Source organism: Microcebus murinus, chromosome 24, assembly GCF_040939455.1.
Source record: "Microcebus murinus isolate Inina chromosome 24, M.murinus_Inina_mat1.0, whole genome shotgun sequence".
Classification (NCBI taxonomy): domain Eukaryota; kingdom Metazoa; phylum Chordata; class Mammalia; order Primates; family Cheirogaleidae; genus Microcebus; species Microcebus murinus.
Window position 1 is genome coordinate 22799994 of NC_134127.1, and position 20511 is coordinate 22820504.

The 20511-nt window shown below is 53.3% G+C and overlaps 1 protein-coding gene across 2 annotated transcripts in view; it reads left to right on the plus strand.

The window, feature by feature from the left end:
* The first annotated feature begins 4376 nt into the window (after positions 1-4376).
* PTK2B (protein tyrosine kinase 2 beta) overlaps positions 4377-20511 on the plus strand; it is a 109167-nt gene continuing 93032 nt past the window's right edge. For both annotated transcript variants that reach the window (XM_012775366.2, XM_012775371.3), the window contains exon 1: positions 4377-4544. The gene's annotated coding sequence lies outside the window, so the exon portion shown is untranslated. The remainder of the gene's footprint in view (positions 4545-20511) is intronic.

Sequence of the window (20511 nt, forward strand, 5' to 3'; positions counted from 1 at the left end):
ATGGTGGAAGGATGGTCACCAAGACGCATCTGGGGCACTGCTATTTATTATTAATATTAAAGAGGGGGAAGTCACCATTAGGCAGGCAACTACCTGGACAATACTGAGTCTTCTAATCCATGAACACAGGACATCTTTCCATTTACTTATGCCTTGTGTCATTTTTTTTCAGCAATGTTTTGTAGTTTTCAGTATACAAGTCTTTCACTTCCTTGCTTGTTTATTCCTTAACTATTTTATTCTTTGGGATGCTATTGTAAGTGGAATTGTTGCCTTAATTTCCTTTGCAGATAATTCACTGTCTGCCTTTGCTTCTTCTTCTTCTTCTTTTTTTTTTAAAGAGAAGATCTGGCTACATTAAGCTTACTTTCCTGCATGGCAATAGACTTTTGAGCTGAACAGCAGCTGCTCCCGTAGGAGGGACATTTGTTCTTCAATTTGCCACAGTTCCTATCCAGCCAGCTTCCCTCTCGTTCCCTGCCTGGCCTACTGGCATTTGGGCTTTAACCCCTTGTCTAGATCATCCACAGTGGAAGTTACATGTCGCTGATATTCACTATAAAGGCAAAGGCGCTAGCGTGGCAAAACACTCTGGAACACACAGGCAGCTTGGCAACTGGACAAAACACAGTCAAAGCTGATTTCTCATGTTCCTGAAATTTATATTTAAGCAGCCAATTATGTTTTTGCAAACATTTTGTATGGAAATACTTCTGAAATATAGTGTGTGCCTTTTTCCTTCTAAAATAAAGGATGCAGAATATAACTTAAACTATTCCTCATGACGTACCAAAATTGACCACATTGACTTTCCTGTGCCAGGTGATAAAGTGACACCCTCAGGAGTTAACCACATGTGCAGGGTTTGTCTCTGTCCTATTAATGGCCACAGATGCCTGTGTTTTGAGGGCTCTTGTACTTGCTAGGCATTTTTGGTTTTCCTTTCCTTTCTAGAGGTTCTTCTTGCTGCTAACAATGCATTTCCCTGCAGCAATCTGCTTCTACGCCCTAGTCAATGATTCCAGGACTGGGACCAGATAGCCACGTTCCTTAGGATTGTCAAAGTCAACAGTGGCAAGACAAGGTTTGTGCAGTTAATCCGTAGCTTCAGAGCTTACTAACCCTGGGGTGTAGGGAACAAGATGAGCTCCAGGAAGACCAAAGCCACAGAAGTTATGAAGCTAACTTGGAGTGGGCAGGGCAGCAGGGAAGGCTCTATTTCACCGGGCAGCTGCTCTCTGAAGGAGCATCCTGCAGCCACTGTGGGAGGTACGGGAGCCCCCGAGGTACCCAATAGTTGTGGAAATCACATGGCTTCGGTGGCACTGAGGCTCTCTGCCTATTGCTCTTTAATGGAAAAATGAAAAACATCCTTCTGCCATTTTTCCATCCCACACTCACTCTCGGAGACCCAGATCAATTTCTCAATGGCTTAAATAAGCCTTTATTTTTCCCAAGGAGATTCACATTGGATTCTTTCCAGGAGCCTATGTTTATTCCTCTCTGTGGAAAGACCTTATTCTATTCATTAATTTTAACTTTTTCATTATGAACATTTTCAATATACTCAGTATCATAGAAAGAACAGTATAATTAGCCACCAGGTACCCATCATTCCACTTCCATCGTTATCAACTTTGCTATTTTTGTTTCTTCTCTCCACATTTTCTGGGGATGGGAGAAGTGGAATATTTGGAAGTAACCATTATTTTTTGGGGGAACCCATCTTTAAAAGTTGCTACAGGACATAAAATCCATGAATATCAGCTATGAGCCACAGCACTAGCAAGGAAATGTGCATGGATTATGTACCTCTAATCCTTCCAACAACCCTATAAGGTTAATGAATCCCATTTTATAAGTGAGGAAATTGAGGTTCTGCCTTAATTAGTACCTAACATAGGCCAAGTTATGGCATATTAGTTAGGATGTTCTGAAGAAGGCATGTACGTGCTGCCTCCCTGTCTTCACTTCCAATTCACTCGTCAGCCCGCCATTGAACCTTGGCCTCTTCATTCCTTTGCTCCCAGTAAGAGCCTGACTTGAAGGCCTCTGCTCCTTCTTATTCTTGCCCCAGACGATCTTATCCATTTCTTGGTTTCAAATGCACCCCAAAAATCACCAGCTCAGACCACTTTCACAAGCTGCAGTCCCAACTACTCCTAGAGTAGGGGTGTGGGACGGGTTAGGCGGACCCTTTCACAGGAGGCCAGACAAAAAGAACCTGAACCAGGGAGGGCTAGATGGGACTCAGAGGAAACGATGACAAGGAAAGATGCTCAGGCAGGTTCTGGGACTTAGAGATCACAAGGCTGTGGGGCAGTGAGGGAGCAGGGAGTCAAAACTGACTCCTCCACTGCTGTCCACACTGCTGGGGAGGGGAGTGGCGTGGCGGGTCTGTTGGGGGAGCAAGGTGACGCAGGATTGTGAACCTGAGTGCAGTAAGGGGGCGACATCTGAATGGAAAAGTCCAGCAGTGAGAGAGGACATTGCTCCAAGTCTTGTTTCCTACAGTTTTCTTTTCCTGCTGATCCAAGCACACACCCCACCCCCCGCAACCAGCGCCTCCCACGGGGCACTGGGCCAGCTTGAGACACAGAAAGAAGCAGACAGAGGGAAATGTTTTGCTTCTCCACTTGGGTAGGTCATGGTTGCAACCCATCAGGAGACATGGGCCATGCCTTTTAGGTATTGCTATAGAATCCTGAGGCATTTCTGACGGGTGTTTTAAAAGGCAGGTGACAAGCAGAAATAGGTGACCTTGTCACCTTAGTCCCCCGTGGCTACACTGGGAAAGAGCACAAAGAGACCTGAAGGCGGAGTTGGCCACCTTCTTAAGGTCTTTTCCATTTACAAGCCTATGATTCTGTGATTCTAGGAGCTTCAAAGAAAGTGTGGAAGAATTCAACAATCTCTGAAAACGCACCTTTCCCTGAATGGGTTATGGTGAGATGAGGTTGTAGTTCATCGATGTGGTCACACGAGGGCAGCACATACAAACCCACCTTTTCTTGAGCCGGTCTGAACGGGCTTTGCTTTTCTAGCTCCCAGCCACACCTCGGTACAGGCCCTGGACAACTCGCTCAGGTGTCTGACCTTCCTGTGCAGCCACTGGCATTACCTCCAAGACTCCCAGTGAGTGCTGGGATCACAAAAAGTTGGTGAACAGGAAGAAAAAGGGTTGGAGAGGGAGGTGTCCAGCAGTCATATGGGCTGTGAATTCCACGTCCGGGCAGGTGGGCTCAGCTTCTGATCTTCAGCAGACCTTGAGTGGCATCCAGGTAAAACATTCAGGTAGTCCACCAATGACACTTTGAGAGACACTGACTTTCCAGCCTTATTATTCATCTAAGTCTTCAGAAAATGGGGAGAATTTGATGCAATCACATAAACTAAGTGCTTCCTGAGTACAGTGTTGGCACTCGGGACATGCTCACCAGGTAGGTGCTGGCCCGCCAAATACCATGCACAACTCCAGGGGGCACCATTCTCAGAGACGACGCTGTGCATAGCATCCTCTAGAATCATGCAACAGGGCTGCCCAGGGGATCAGACCCCAACCGCCCACAGGACCCAGAATCAGGAAGCTTGGGGCAGGAGAGGGCTCTGGAGAGGGCCTTGGAGGATGTGGGTCATGCTGAGTCCACCCCAGCTGTTTGGGTGTATAGTCCAGGTCACCTCCTCCTTGTCAGGAGAACGTCTGGAATCTTTCTAGTGAGAGGGAAGAAGTGTTGCTAAGTGCCTTTGAGCACCTGCCTCGGGTCTTATGACTGCCTGCCCACTGGAGTAGGAGGGGGAGCAGCCCCCCTGTCTGGGCAGCCAGGTGCCCCCACGTGCAGACGGGGCTCCAGGAAGAGGCTGTCCCTTCTCCACTGTTCTTGGACTGCCCTCTGGTCCCGCCCCGTCACAGCTCAGGGGCCTGGTCCCTGGAGTTCAGGGACCTGGAGCAGTTCTGCCAAAGCCCCTGGCAGTATTCACCTGATTTCCCAAGCTCCTAAAGGGGCTGGGGCCACTTTTAGGATGTGGAGCGATAGGGACACAGGTGCTAAGCCTACGGGACAGGTAACTGTCTCCAACTCCAGCAAAAACCAGCCTGAGAAGTGTTGGCTAAAAAAAAGGCTGCAGGTGGAGCAGGAGGAGGAGGGGGCTGCTAGGAATTGCGGGATCTGCACTCACAAGGGACACGGGATCCCGAGGATCCCATCTGGGGCCGGGGGATGGCAGAGGTGGGTCCCCCGGGGTGGCCCGGCAGCCGGGGGAATTGGTGGCAGCGTCTATTTCAGAGTTTATGGTAAGAGGCTGGAGCAGGCACACAGACGACACACCCCACCCTCTAAGCAAGTGGGGAGGAGAGCGCCAGGGGTGTGGTTAACAACGACGAGGAGGAGGGGAACACAAACCTGTCAGCCTCTTACTCAGCCGCAGCCTCCGCAGCCGCCGGGCGCCCTACCTGCCGGGGCCCCGCTCACCTGTGCCCGCCCGGCCCGACTCACCTGGCCGAGCCGAGGAGGAGGAGCAGTCGCCGCCGGGCCGCGCCTCGCTGGGTGAGTCCCTCCCGCCAGCCGGGGCTGAGCGCCGCCGCGCGGGGCAGAAGTTGGAGGCTGGCGCGGGTGCGCGGCCGGGCGGGGGCCGAGGGCTGCGGGACCGGCCGCCCGGCCGCGCCTGGGAGTTCCCAGAGGGAGCCAGGCGCACCCAGGAAATCGGAGCCGCGGGCGCCGTGCACGCCCGGAGCTGGCTCGCCTTCCGTGGGGGGGGGGCGTTCTATTTTGGGAGTAAATGTGACACTAAAGGGTGTTGCTCCCTCTTGTCCTCTTAGCGTGGTCGGGCTGGGGGCGGGTGGGGTCGGAGAGCGCACTGGAACCCGTGCCGGGCTCGCCGCCTCCTGCCCTGCTCCCTCCCGGCCCTGCAGCCCCCCCCAGGTCCGCTGGCACCCAGCCCACCCCCACCCACCCCCCGCAGCCATTTCTTGCCCCCTGCGAGGGCATCTTGTGACTCAAGCCCTGCCTGGAGGCTCTGCCAGGGGGACAGAGCCTAACTCTGTGTTTGTGAGTGTGAGTGTGAGTGCGTGTGTGAGTGTGTGAATGTGGGGATGAAGTTACCGCTGGCCTCCCAGGTTCCTCCGGTCGCCCCCTTCCCAGGCCGCTCAAGGGTTAAGTTCCGCCGCCTCCCGCTGTCAGGCTGTGCGTGGGCAAAGCTCCTGGTGCCGAGCCGCATATGGGGGGTGTTTACCAGCCCCGCCACCTGCCCCAGCCCTCGGCCCTGTGACACCGGCGTGGAGTCTCCCCACACCTGGGGCTGGGAGTGAGATCCCCCAGTTGGCTGGCTGAAGAGGCCCGTGGGAGAACAAGAACAGAAAGTTGGACTCAGAGGAGGCAGAGCCAGGAGGAGTCGGAAGCCAGGGGCGGAAGAGCTGTCAGGACCTGTGGCCGGGGCTGGGCCCGCTCACCCACTCACCCGGTGGGCAGCGGGGGACCCCTGGGTGCTGGCTGCTCTCTGCTCCCCCCACCACCCTTGCTGGCCTGGGCCCCAGCATTTCACAACCACGCTGGGGGGGAGGAGGAAGCAGGGATGGGAAAGTGACTAGAGACAGAAGGGCGGAAGGAAGTAGGCACACTCATTTGAGAGAGACCCAGCTTTGGCAGGACAGTCTGCCTTCATTCTTCCAAGAAGCACTCACTAGCCTTCTACCTGCCACCAGGTACAGGGGCTGGGTGTGGGGAGACACGGTGCGTGTGGCATGGCCTCTGCTCGCCAGGGGTGGGGCTGGGGGTGGGCATGGAGGGGGGCTGCCATGGGAAGGCACTGGAGGGCTGTGGGGGAGCCGGTCAGTGCTGGGCAGGAAGGCTTCCTGGCAGAGGTGACACTGGGTGGAGAAGTGAGGGATCAATAGGGATTAGCCAGGTGAGGGAAGGAGAGAGAACAGCAAGTGCAGAGACCGGAGGCTAAAGGCAGCATGACGCATCCAGGAAACTGAAAGCAGCTCTGCTTGCTGGGAGCCTGGCGAGTGCAGGGGCGAGGGGGAGCTGCAGAGGTGCGTGGAGGCAGCTCCAGAAGGGCCTGGGAAGGCCTCTCAGGCTGCCATGGCAACTCCTGTTGGAGCAACACTGGAGACCTGCGCCGGGCAAGAGCCTTCCCAGCGTGAGGATGGGGCTGCCAGATTCAGCAAATAAAAACACGGGATGTTCAGATCCAAATTTCAGATAAGCGCTGAATAGTTTTTTCAGCATAAGTATGTCCCATGACATATTTGGGACATACTTACACCCAGACATTATTCACTGTCTACCTGAAATTCGAATTCACCTGGGCGTCCTGCGTTTATCTGGCCAGCTGGGATCAGTGGCACGCTGGGACGGAAAGGCTGGGAACAGCCCTGGCACCCTGAGAACAGGCTGGGGACACATTAGTCTTGTCACCACTCCTCCTGGATTCCACTTTTGAGCTCATTCACTGGTCATGTTATTATATATGTGAAAAGTCAATTCCTTGGTCGGTTGATCCACCCACACAGGTGAAGGGGCTGGCACTTTAGAAAGAACCTGGGCTTCGGAGCCCAACAGACTTGGATTCAAATAGACACAACCAGTTAGCTTCTCTGAGCCTCAGATTGTGAGATGAGGACTAGAGTGCCTGTTTGTCCAGGGCACTGGGGGATCCCGGAATGTATGTAAATTGCCTAGTGAGTGCCAAAGGGAGAGTGTGCATATTCTTACGGGCCTTGGAAGGTAACAAAACAGCATCCCCAGAGCGCCTGGAACCGTACTTCCCTTTGTATTTGCCCAGCACTCCAGGCTCTCAAGGGGAACTGGGGGGTAGGGGCCCCACTTTCAGTGAGAGGCCAGGTTAGCCCTGGGGCGGGGAGGAGGAGCCTGCGCTATTTTCCAGCTTTGGCATTTCCTTTCCCTAGGACCTGCTTTGAGGGGAGGAGATATCCCACTCTCCTCCCAGGATGGCGGGTGGGCAGAGAGGGAGTGGCTCGAATCAGAGTTAACCTAAGGGAAAAGCGAATGACTTGAAGGAGAGAATCTACACGAAACACCAAGCGCAGTGCCCGACACAGATGAGTGCGCCGTGAGAGTTGCCGTCGTGATTCCCCGTCTCATCGTGAGTTCCTTATTAGAAAACTCCAGCTTGGGAAGAGGCGAAGTAAAAGTCGCCTCGTCAACCGTAGTCTGACTTCAATGGGAACATGTGTGGGAACAAATTCGGGGCGTCCTGGAACAGAACCTGGAAGGAGTTAAGAATTTGTTAAGAGAAAGAGGAAATGGAAAGTGTGTTTTTTCCCTTGTGGAAACGGCTGGGTTAAAAATGGTCCCTCTTTCCAGTGGCTGATCCCCATCCCCCTGCCCGGTGATAAGCATTCTGTCCCCGGGGCCTTAGGTCAGCATCTGCCAGGTGGGGTTCAGAGGCACTCTAGCCATGAGAGAGTGAGAGGTGTTCCGCTGATGAAACATTCGAATGAGCCCTTACTTGGAGAGGTGTCTTGCCTATTTGCATGGTCAAGGTTATGATAAGTCCTGCAGAAAGGACACGTGTGTTTCTGGGCTCATCCTACCATTCCCTAAATGTGGCTGTAGAGCCCTTGCAGGTTCTCAGGGGAAATAGCATTTGACATCTAGTGAACGTCCATGTGGGTGCCATTTGAGGACTAAGCAGGTCTTTCAGATGGCTTTGAACCGCCCCTATCTCTAGCCAGGGTGGACCCAATTTATCCTAGTGTCCAACTTAAACATTTTCAGAGAGGCAGCTCTTATGTGCAACTTTCCCGGCATTATGCATCTTTTACAGACACAAACTCCTACCTGTGCTGGCCTGATCCTTCCCATGTAGCCAGGGCCAGGTCCCATTGTGCAGAGGACCCTGGGAAAAGTCTAAGTCCCTTGGCATTTAGCTCTCTACGGTGACGACAGTGGCTCCATGTGTCCTGAATACTGCAAGGACAAATAAAACTGAGGGTGAGAACACAGAATGGAAGGAGGCTACCCTGGGGTGACCCTGAGTTGTAGGTCACTCAGTCACTGGTGTCCCCTGCCCAGACTCATGTGTCTCGGGACCGTGTGACCCTGGCCTCCCCGGTGAAAGGAGCTCCAAAGTGGTCAAGTGGGTGTGTCTGGCATAGAGGTGCACGGCGGCGACGTGCTTGGCGCTGAACGCATGGTAATAAAGAGGAATGATGCTCGTTTGAGGATGGAGGGTCTCTGGTAGAGTGTGGGTCACTGCCAGGGTGAAGGAGGAAAGCAGGGACAGTGGTGGCCATCTCTGCGGCACCAGTATGCTTTGTCCACCAGGCGACCAGTGGTCAAGAGCCCCAGCTCAGAGTCTGTCTGGGTCCAGCCCAGCTTTGAGACTCCCTCTTTGACCTTGGGCAGGTCACTTAGCCCTGGCTTTCCACCTGTAGGGAGGAGATGACAACAGGGCTCTGGGTGAGGATGGAGTGACATAGTGTATCCGAAATATTCAAATATCAAAGAGTAATATTCCAAAGCCTGGGCACGGATCAAACAGGACCGAGCAGGATCAGAGAGGCCTCCTGCTGCTATGCGAGGGTCACAGGGCCCGTGCACCATGGGGAGACTGGGGGTGGAGGAGGCAGGCCTCCAGGGGACTGCGGCAGGGGACATCTACCAACGAGTACGGACTATTTCAATATTTTAACGTCCCGATGGTTTTATGCACCTGCTTAATAGCCTTGACAGTATGAAAAACATCTAGTCCTTTAACAGGCACACAGTAGGCATCCAATAAGTGTTCGCTGTCCTATATCCTTACACTTATGGCTATATCTGGGCTGGTTGAGAAGCACTTGGGTTTTTTTTTCCCCCCGGAGGATATGGGCCACCTTGTGCAAGATAACTTGTCCTGGGCGCTGCCCCCAGACACGCACCAGGGACACAACAGTATCTACCCCCCACCCCGTCCCCTCCCACCTCACTATGTTCTGGGAGTGGCCAGGCCCAGCGGACTCTTTAGCCAGCAACGTGACCGTCTCCGAACGCCCATCAGGCCCCGGTGGCCGGGTGGTCACTTGAAGCGTGGGGAGCTGACAGGCAGGAGGAAATGGTGGCTGCGCTTTCTGGGCCTCTTAACACTGAGTGCAGCAAGCGAGGGGGTGGCGGGGGGAGGGGACGGCCTTTTGAGTCACTCCACTGTTTGCCAAGTTATAATTATTACTCACGATGACAGTCGATTAAGCGAGCAGACTCGAGGCTGCGTATTCCGATGCGCTTCTACCCACCCCGGCGCCGTGGGCAGTTTGATGTGCGTGCGGACTTGGTTTTCAGGAGACCTTCCAGGTGGGCTAGGAGAGGGCTTCAAGGTGGACATGGCCCTGGAATTTTGGGTCCTCCCCAGCTCTTACCTTTTCCCAGGTGCTCAGGTGATTGCTGTTTTTATAAGGCAGCCGGTCGACAGCGTGGCTAGAACTAAGATCAGCAACTGCCCAGTGGCCGAGGTCACTGACATCTCCCCCTCTCCGGTTCTCTCTCTCCCCTTTATGTTCTGGAATCCACCACGTGGACTCTGCAGGATCACTCACTAAGGACACAGGGGCTCCAAAGGAATCCCCCTCTGCCTGGTTTCCAACTTCCTGCTGGGTTTAATTCTGGTTTCATGGACTGGTCTTCCTTTAAATTGGGGCGATTCTCCCAACAATTGCAGGGCGGTCCCTCCCTTTCATGCCTCTTCTTTCTCTGAGCGTCTTCCACCTGCTGAGACCCTCTGCCCCCCCACTCCCCCACCCCCACCCCCAGGCAAGTTGAACTGGTGCACGTGGGGGTGGGGGTGGGGGGGCTGCTGAGAATTCTGCCCCCAGTTGGGGCTTTGTTCATTCAAGAGTTTCATTTCTCGCCTGGAAGAGAGTGGACCCTGCAGTGGTCCTGGCCACTTGAGCAGCACTGGTTTCTGGTTTCTAAATTAATGTTCTTGGCCGGACGCGGTGGCTCACACCTGGAATCCTAGCACTCTGGGCGGCCGAGGTGAGAGGACCACTTGAGCTCAGGAGTTTAAGACCAGCCTGAGCAAGAGTGAGACCCTGTCTCTACTAAAAATAGAAAAATTAGCCGGGTGTCATGGTACGCACCTGTAGTTCCAGCTACTGGGGAGGCTGAGGCAGGAGGGTCGCTTGAGCCTGGGAGTTGGAGGTTGCGGTGAGCTAGGCTGACGCCAGGGCACTCTAGCCCGGGCAACAGAGTGAGACTCTGTCTCAAAATAAATAAATAAATAAACAAATCAATGTTCTTTGTCCCCTCCCCTCCCATGCCCTCTGGCCCCTCACGTACTTCTCTGTGTCCCTCCAAGGCATGTGGAGTCAGAGCTCCTCTCACCCAGCTCCCCCCACCCGAGTTCCTGCTCCAGGCAGGTCACAAGAGATCTGATGCCTCTGGCCTTGCACCTTCGCAAGTGCTCTTAGCAGCATCCGGTGACGTGCCCTTCGCCATTGCCACCGGTGTTCGTCGCTGACAACTGAAGCAGCCATCGGTGGCTCACCACAGGTTTCGGTTCCCATCCTGGGCTCCTGGCAGGCGGTGGCCCCAGCTCGGGCAGCTCGTCAGCCCGGGTGAGAGGAGAGCGAGCCAGGGCACGGGAGGGACCTGGGGGAGTCTCTTTCCTCTTCCAAGCCTCCTTTCTCTCATGTGGTCCTGCCTCCCTGATTAGGGCCACTGAGAGAAACGCTTGACTGTGTGAGGGTCCCCCATAAAACGTCACGGCCATTGTCCCAGCAAAGACGAGTTTGGAGTCAGAGAGATGTGGGTTTGAGCCTCTTTTTCTGTTTTCTTTTTGCTTTTTTGTTTTGAGACAGGGTTTCACTCTGTGCATCATCGTAGCTCACTGCAACCTCCAATTCCTGGGCTCAAGCGATCCTCTTGCTTCAGCCTCCCGAGTAGCTGGGACTACAGGCATGCGCCACCATGCCCAGCTAATTTTTTCTGTTTTGGGTAGAGACGGGGTCTTGCTTTTGCTCAGGCTGGTCTTGAACTCCTGACCTCAAGCGATCCTCCCACTTCAGCCTCCCAGAGTGCTAGGCCTGAGCCACCATGCCTGGATTCTGGGTTTGTGTTTTGACTCTGTCGTTTCTACCCATCTGATGCTGCCAAGTGATGGGACCCATCTGAGCCTTAGTTTGCTCGTTTGCAATTCTAGGCGTTTGTTGACTGTTTCTCCCGTTATCCACTCCCTTCACTCTCGAGGTATAGTCTTTTGTCCCCACATCTGAGGGACTGTACCTGTCCTCAATGAGTGTATAATCTGGCAGGGGAGGTACTACATGCAGATAAACAACTGTAGGGCAAGATGGAGACTTATGGAGCCGTAACAGAGGCACCAAGCGCTGTGAGATTGGAGGACAGAGAGATGCTTTCTGGAGGAGGAGTCTGGGAATGCTTCCCGGAGGAGGTGGCACTGGGCAAAGCTCCGAAAGGACAGGCAGGATATGCCGTGGGAACTTGGGAGGGTGGTTGTGGTCACGAAGAGTGTAAATAACAGCGGGGCGGTGGAGAGGCCTGTTTGAGTGACTCATTTCAGGTGCAGCCAAGGCTGGCAAGAGGCCGAGGGAGGTGGGCGTGGCCAGGAGGCTGAGCCTTGGGGACAGTATTCTGAAGGCCGCAGGGCAGGGAGCTGCTGCTGGGGCCCCGGTGGGAGCGCCATCGGGTTCAGTGTGTCCAGGGGAGGACACAGAGAGACCTTCGCCTCTTAGGGGACAGATAGGAGGGAGCTGTCATGGTCCTTACGCGTCTGAATGCATTGTGTAACTCAGGATGCCTGAGGCTCCTGGGCAGCATCTGCGCATCGACTGGACGCTTCCACTTTCCCTGAGCTGAAGCTGGTGCTCGGATGGATTTAGGAGGCGTAGGGCTGACGGAGGCGGTCGGTTGTTCAGGTTACGTAAGTCAATTTCCCGAATCTCCTTTTCCTGCGTCCTTGACTCACACTCGGGCCCTTGGCCCCCAGGGCCCCCCTGCCAGGTGTGTGTTAGATGCCAGCCCGTGTCGTGCTCTCCGTGGCAACTCCGTCCCGCAGCCTCTTGGAGAGTGGAGTCGGGAACCTTCCCCGCCCCGCCCCTGGTGGCCACCTGGCTGCGGATGACTCCCAGGCTCCCCCAGCCCTCCCTTCCCGGAGTCTAGGACGTGCCCACTGGAGGAGCTCAGGAACTAAACTCATCCTCTTCTCAGCCAAGACCAGCCCCTCCTGCGGGTCTCGCTCCTCCTCTCCTGCGGCTGTGGCCCCCCCTCACTCTCGGTTGGAAACCTTGGCGTGGCCTCCCCTCTCCCCACGCCTCCGCTTTCCTCGCTCCTATCTTGCCCATCACTCAGTTCTGTGGATTCTTTCTCCGTGCCTCTCATTCCTTCCTTCCCTTTTCTGTGGCCCCTGCCCCAGCCCAGGCCTTGTTACCCAATAGGACTTCACATCACCCAAGGGACTCTCCTCTCCCCATCTCTGGTTCCCTTGGGGGCTCCCAATGCCTCCAGGCTAGTCCAGACCCTTGAATTTACTATTCAGGGCTCCACAACCCGACCATAACCTCCCCGTATTTCCCAAACTCAGCCCTTCACCCCAGCTGGCCTGGTCTGCTCACTGGTCCCCATCAGACCTTTGCTCGTGTCCTGTGTCCTGCCTGGTCCACCTTCCCCAGTCCACTTACTCCTCCTTCCAGGCTCAGTTCACGCCCCGCCCCCTGGGACACCCCAGCTCCCCACGACAGCCTCTGGGCTTCTTTGCATCCTCTGATCTCCCAGAATTTGCCAATTCAACCTGATGCGCCATCCCTCCAGGGCAGGGAGGTGCTTTTCACTTTGTTTCTTTTCCTTGTGTCCTCAAGTTCCAAGGGCAGAAAAGTGCATTTCCCTGGGCTGGTGAGATGTGATCCCTCCTTCCCCGCCACACTCATGCCTGGCTCGCCTGAGCCAGACGGCTCTTCCTCATTCCCCCGACGGGTGTCACAGCAGCCGGTTGCAACTGGGTAGGGACCGCGGCCCAGGCCTCTTGAGTTCTCACCCCGAGGTCAGGATGCCCTTCTCGCCTCTTCGGAAGGTGGTGATTCCTATAGCCCAGAGAGAAGGAGTCAGCCATGCAGATCAGCAGCTCATTAATCCCTTTCCTAAACCACTCCTGAATCTCTCTAATCCCTGAGCCTCTGCCTCTCCCTTTTCTGTCCCCTGCCTGCTGTTGGGCCATCTAGGCCAGGCTGAATGGCAGGAGAAGGGCAGGGAGTGGGAACACGCCAGGCAGTCTTGGCAGAGGGTGCGATGCTTTGGGAATGTGGCAGAGAGATTTGCAAGGCAGAGACTGACAGTTTTTAGTCACCTGGACTTCGACCTACCAGGGTGTGCAGACACAGCGCCTGCCGTGGCCCCTGGACTCTGAGCTGTCTGGCTCCTGCTGTCCCCAGGTTTGTAAACATTCAGTCCCCATCGGCTCCTTTCTCTGCGCTGGCTGTCACCAGGGTGGCCTCTGAGCCCTCCCCCTTCCTCTATACCTGTCTGTATAGGAAAACCCTTCCTGCACCGGTGCAGTAAACACTCAGCCCCGGGCTGTGTTCACGCCTGGGGGACACAAGTGCCAGCTGGCCCTGCCTGAGCGGGGGGAGCCCTGGGCTCGTCACTGCTTCCTTGATGTCCCACCATATGCTCCTGGGTGGCTCACCTGGGTGAGCCTGTCCAAGTCCCCAGCCCTTCATTTGTATGTGCAATAAGGGTGCTCTGGGACTTTCTAACCAGCAGGAAGCTGTCTTCAAAGTGGAGCACAGGTGAAAACCCAAAATACAAGCCAGGTGAAAGTAGACCCCTCCAGGTTGCAGTGGGAAGGGGACTCGCAAGGCCCTGGAGTCCCCTCCACAGTGGCCCTGGCACCCTCTGTGGACTGATCCTGAACTCGCGTCATCTGGAATCTTCTGATCTCACGTCATCTGGAATCTTCTCCAGGTGTCCGGTTCTTGCGGCGCTCACTGTTTATGTGTCATGGGAGCTGGAGAATGTGTCCGTGTGTCAGTGGATTCAGAAAAGAATAATCCCAAAGTGGGAAATCCAGCCTGGGGGCATGGTAGGTGGATGGGGTGGAGGCGGGCGTCGTACACATGAACTTTCTGAAAGAAGATGCTTAATTTGCACCACTGAGCAAATTCATGTGTTTATGGAAAGAAAATCCATAGCTTTCGTCTGTCTCTCTAAGGAACCCGTGACTCCAAAAGATTAAGAATAACCCTTAGAAGATGTTATCATCAGTTTAGCAAACTTTTTATATAAATGACCTCAAGCTTGATCTCCTCTTTGACTGGTGCTAACTAGGCTGTAAGCCCTGGGAAGGACGGGACCATATCCGGGGGGAGTGTCACAGTTCTGTCCCAACGACGCAACCTGGTGCTATCACAAGCTGGCATCCGACATGTACCATGTGTGCCTGAAACATGAGGCGTCCTTGTTCTCCCGATGCGGAGGGCTGCTAAACAAGAAAAAGAAAAAGATAATTTGAGTATGTAATTTTTAGGACAATAATTAATATATTATTTAAAATCAAACACTATATAACATAATACATTCGCTTAAAAATACAGCTTTTCCCAAACTCTCCCAGTTTATGAAACATTGGTACCGTCCCCCCCCCATCGCTGACATCTGTGTCCTCGTGTCCTTCTCATCACCAGACACTTTTGCGTCAATTCTCTGAGCTCCGCATTTGTCATCGTCCCCACTGTCTAAAGAGAGTTGACTGTTTGGGGGTTATTTGTTGTTGTTGTTTGTGTTTTTTGTTTGCTTGTCTGTTTTTTGTTTGTTGTTTGTTTTTTTTGTTTGTTGTTTTGTTTGTTTGTCTCGCTCTGTCGCCTGGGCTAGAGTGTCAGCCTAGCTCACAGCAACCTCAAACTGCTGGGCTCAAGTGATCTTCCTGCCTCAGCCTCCCGAGTAGCTGGGACTATAGGCATGCGCCACCATGCCCGGCTAATTATTTCTATTTTTAGTAGAGACAGGGTCTCGCTCTTGCTCAGGCTGGTCTCAAACTCCTGACCTCAAGCGATCCTCCCACCTTGGCCCCCCAGGGTGCTAGGATTACAGGCGTGAGCCACCGTGCCCGGCCAGCTATTTTGTGTTAACCCAGAGATTGTTTATTTTTTTAATGACAGCTTTTTTGAGATATAATTTACATGTCATGAAATTAACCTTTTTAAAATATACAATTCAGTGGTTTCTAGTATATTCACAGAGTTGTGCAACCATCACCACTATCTAATTGCAGAACATTCTCGTCACTCCAAAAATAAAACCTCGTACCATTAGCAGTCACTCCCTATTCTTCACTCCCACCCCTCCTTCCTCCTTCTCCCCCCACCCCCTGTTCCTGGCAACACTAATCTACTTTATATTTTTAAGAATATGCCTTTTGTGGGCATTCCATATAAATAGAATCATACAGTATTATGGCCCTTTGTAACTGGCTTCTTCCACTTAGCATAATGTTTTGAAATTTCATTCATGTTGTAGTGTCTATTAGTATTTTGTTTCTTTTTTATTGATGAATGATATTTTGTTATATGGATATGCTGTATTTTGTTTATCCATTCATTAGTTGATGAACATATTTGGGTGGCTTCCACTTTTTGACCATTACAAATAATGCTGCTACAAACATTCATGCTGTTTGGGAAATGTACACATTTTTGTGTGGACATATGTTTTCGTTTCTCTTTGTTAGAGAGTTAAGAGTGGTTGTGTGATACTGTACGTTTAACATTTTGAGGAATTTAATAAACAGTTTTCCGTGGCAGCTGCATCATTTTACATTCCTACCAGCAGTGCATCATGGTTCCTGTTTCTCCACTGTTCTTGCCAACACTTATCATTGTCTGTAATTTTGATTTTAGCCGTCCTAGTGGGGATGCAGTGTTATCTTACTGTGGCCTTCCCTTGCATTTCTCTGATGACTGGTGATGTTGAGCATCTTTTCATGTGCTTGTTGGCCATTTGTACATCTTTGGAAAAATGTCTATTCGAAGCCTTTAGTAGGTATTTATTTTTTATGCCAACAATATAACCACTTGGTTCGTTGCTTTTAAAAAATGATCTTTTAAAGGTTTGTTTACAACATTCAACACTTAGAATCGTGAGGCTAAGCCCTCAAGAAAATTTGCTGAATCAATATTGTAGTACAGCCTGCTTTTTTTAAAAAAAAAAATACTAATTCTATCAAGTGACCTTTGCAAGCATCCAAAACTAGCATTGATTGAAGTGGTTTCAGGCTAATATTTTTTTCCCAAACAGCGTAATTTTGGTCAAAATGAGGTAATTGAGAAAGCAACCCATAATATGAGAGATTATGTAAGGGCTTGAGTATAAACTTCCTCTTTTCTGACAGATAATTTGGGGAGGGAGAGAGCTTCACCTCATATTCAAGCAAATGTGATATTTAAAAATAAATGGATGAATGGATGGACAGGTGGGTGGATGGATGGGTGGATGGGTGGATGGACGGGTGGATGGACAGGTGGGTGGATAGATGGGTGGATGGGTGGATGGACGGTGAGTGGATGGATGGGTGGATGGACTAATGGACTAAGTGAAAGAATAGAAGAAGGGCTGCAAGCTGGTAGACCAGTCGATCAAGCAACCACACCAATCTCTCCACTTAAGAAGTTGGCATTGGCCTTTAATTTACATTTCCCAGAATCATGTACAAAATTGTTTTAAAAACAGACCTGCAGTTACAGGTGGGGAACAAGACTGTATTTTCTATTGTCTGGAATGTTCTTTATCATATTCCCTTAAAATGGGAGAAACAGAGGCTGCCCAGTTTCCTGGAGGTCGTTGACAGACTCAGAGATCAGCGATGTGACTGCAGGATTCGTTTCAGGCTTATACATCGCCAGACAGGACCTTTAGGGCCGTGATCGGACACGAGGATTCTCGAGGGTTCTGCCTTGCTCAGGCCCCAGCTTCTGCCGCTCTTCCCACCAGCGTGAGGGCTTCGGGGTTCCGGGGGCCTCGGGGGGCCTGGCTCTGCAGCTTCTCCCTCTCCCTTGTCTGGCGGGGACAGTGTGATGCATCTCAGAGACCACACTGGCCACCACTCACCACCAGCCGCCAGAGAGAGACACCCTCCCCCATTCTGCCCCTCTGGTCCTCTCAAGAAAACGTGTGAGCTGGCAAATGGTGCCCCGGATTCAGGGCAAGAAAGAGCAAAGGAAAGAGGAAGAACACCAGGCGAGAAGATAAGAAAGGAAGCTGTGGCCAGACAGGAAGAAGTGAAAGAGACGTGGGCAAAAGCCAGGGAGATGACTTCAAGAGGCTCGGACCCTGCAGAGGGAAGAAGTTGGATGACAAGGGTCTTTGGAAAGACCATCCGGGCAGTGATGCAAAGAGAGGTTGGCGCTGGAGTGTGTGGTCGGAGCTAGGGGTTGGGGACAGGGACAGTAAGGGGCATTTTGGATGTGGCCTGGGCTCCGGCTTTTACAATGGCAGTTGGTGGGCTTGGAACTAGGGGTTCCGGTCCTCGTGCATCAGAGAAGGATCTGGCTGTCTTCCGTCGATGTTTACGCTGTTCCTAGACAGGATCCCAGTGTTCTCGAGGATAGTGACAGCTTGTCCTTCCTCCTGGGCCATGGCAGGACCATGTCTCTCTTGTCCTAGCAGATGTGTGTTTTCCTTGGTTCTAAACATCTGCAAGGAAAGCGTCTATGTACATCCTTGAAGTCATGTTTCCTTTTTTGAGAGTGTGGGCTTGGTGGCTTTGACATGGTGAATCTGAAGCCCAACTCCACATTAGTCAGCACCTGCCGTGGGCCAGGTGCCACTCCAGGCACTAGGGCACAGACAGGTGTGCAATGGGCTCTCCTCGAGATGAGGCAGTAAAGCCAGCCAAGCTGCGAGAGAGTGGCACAAACCCCACGGAGACATGAAGGTCAGAGCTACCAACTTTACCAAGGGGAGGCTAAAAACGCTTCACAGTGAGGTGCCCCTGGGAAGGGTTTTGACGAATAGATAGGAGTGTGGCCAGGCAGAAAACGAGTGGTGAGATGAGGTGTTTTCCAGGTTGAGAGCACCGCAGATGCCAAAACAAGAGAGCACCAAAGAGTTTTCTTGTTGGGGAAGCTGTGACCATGTCGAGGTGGCCAGATCTAGAAGGATCGAGATAGGAATGCGGCTGGAAGGACGCAGAGGCTTTGACCATGCTGGCCTGGCACGGAGGCTGCCGGCCCAGGGGCCACACTTTGAGAACCGCTGGAGTGGAGGGCCCTGCAGGGACACCAGCCCCTCGAGCACCTTTCCAATTCTGTTCCCTGGGGGTGTGTATTGTTAGAAGCCCCTCTCTGTCCGGGAGCTTTTTAAAGGTTCCCGTGCCTGTCTGCACTGGCACCCAGGCGCCCCTCCTTCCTCTCTGCTGGTTTTGCTTTGCCTTGTTCTTAACGCTCCAGAAGTGGTTTTGATGCCCACGCTGGTTGAAACAGGGACCGTGTCTCCTTTCTCTGCCCACAGCGCCGGGACAGCTCAGTGGCCTCCCTGGCCTTCTGCGTTTGTCCATGTGTTCTCTCAGACCCCCCTCCTGGCCTCCCTAAATTCCCACCTTTAGGCCTCTGCTGGCCCTGCCCGGACACCACCTGGCCATGTCCCTGTCCCAGCGCCCAGTTCATTCACCAGCCCTGTGATCCCGCGCCCTGTGCCTGGCCCGGTGAGGACATCCCTTCTGCCTTATCTAACATGTATGATATGGGTCCCAGTTAGACAATAAATCCTGAGGATGGAGTCCTGGTGCCCGTGTCCCCCACGTGGGGTCACGCGGAGGAGGTGTTCCAACGTCGTCCGCTGGATCGCAGTGAGAATCCGAAAAACAAACCAAGACCCTTCTGCACCGGCCCTCCCTGGCCCCTGGCTCTTGGAACCTTCCCACAAAGTCCCAGCGTTGGGGAAGAGGAGGCGTCTGTGAGCCCCTCCCCCACCCCCACTCCTAGATGATGCGGCCGGTGCCAGACTCTGACCGGCTCGTCACCCTCCAAAATAATCGGATTACTAATCCGCGCCCCTCGGGGAGCTACCACCCCCAGAGCCTTATTAAGAATATTTTCCTCAGGCAACAAACCTGCTGCCCCTTTGGCATCCCAATCAGTCTTGGGAATTTCATTTCATGATTGAGCCTTCCTTTTTTTTCAAATTTTGCTCATTCCTGCGCTCCTTCCAGCTCTGCTCCTCCCCAATCTCCATCAACATAGCCAAGCTACCCCCCCCCGCCCCTTCCAGCAACTTCCAAGTGCCGCACCTCTCCCCGAGGCAGGCTTGAGCTCTTGCCATTTGGCTTCATCCTTCTCCAACGAAGCCACTGGTGTCCCCAGGTTTGCGGTGACCCCTGACCTGTGGACCCCACGAGCCCATGAAGCCTCCGGGTGGCATGACTCCAGGAAAATGCTCTCAGGCTGGAGAAAGCACTCCTAATTCCTGGCTCATCTTTCCCCTCTCAGGAACGTGGCAAGCATCTCAGCTCGCTTGTGTGTGTCCTTCCCCTCCTCTCTCCGCCAAGACCCGCCCGCCCCAGCACAGGCTCGTCCTGACATCGTTGCCCTCTTCAACACGGAGCAGTCCGTCCCCTGGGGGAGGTGGAGGAACGTCCTGTTTGCACACAAACGGTCCTTCCCGTCTATGGGGGGCAGGCCACAGGGTTAGGAGCACGCACTGCTCAAGGTGTGGCCCCGCTGCTTCCTGGCCACATGACCCCAACTCCTCCCAGCCCCACTCATCCTCAGCTTCCCCACAAGCCAAATGGTGATGACAATAGTGTTTTCCTCAACGGGATATTGCGAAGACTAAAAAGAGATCGTACGCTTGTGTCTATAAAGCACTTAGCATTGATGCGTTGCATGCAGAAAGTATTCCATCCATTTAGCTATTACTTGTGGCACACGTTACTAGAAACGTGTGTGATGGACAGGTCACCCGGGGACCCACCCTGCATCCGTCTGATTGTGCTCGACAGGAACCCCAGTCCCCACCCAGAGTAGCCCGAGGTCCTCCCGGAATCCCACCGGCTCCAGACTCACTTCCTTGTGCTTCTGGCCACCTCTGCATGGTTGCATCTTGTTTGGCCATGTCACCCCAAGGCACAAAACTCAGCCCCTTCACCAATGACCCCAAGAAGTCGCAGACCCCACAGAACCCTTATGATTTTGTGGGCTTCCCTAGAGAGCCGAGGGAGGAAGAAGGTTCCAGAAAGGGTCAGACCATCTGGATTTCCACCACTTCTCTGGTCTCTTCCTTTCTTTCTTTCCCAGGCAGTGGGGGATGGAGTAGCTGCTCTGAGCGAGGGGCTCAGTGTCCTAGAGCACAGGCTCTGTGGGAAAGACCCCCGTCCCCTGACAAGGCAAGCCGAGCCAGGGGCGGGGCATGGCCGAATTTTACTGCTTGTGAATTCAAGGGAAGGGACGCGGTTGCGTCCCCAGCCTGCAGACCCGACCTTCGGACTCAGGAACCTATTGGTACGGAACTGCTACGCCAACTTTCTGATCAAAGGAGGAGATGAGAAGTTGGCAGATTCTATGACATG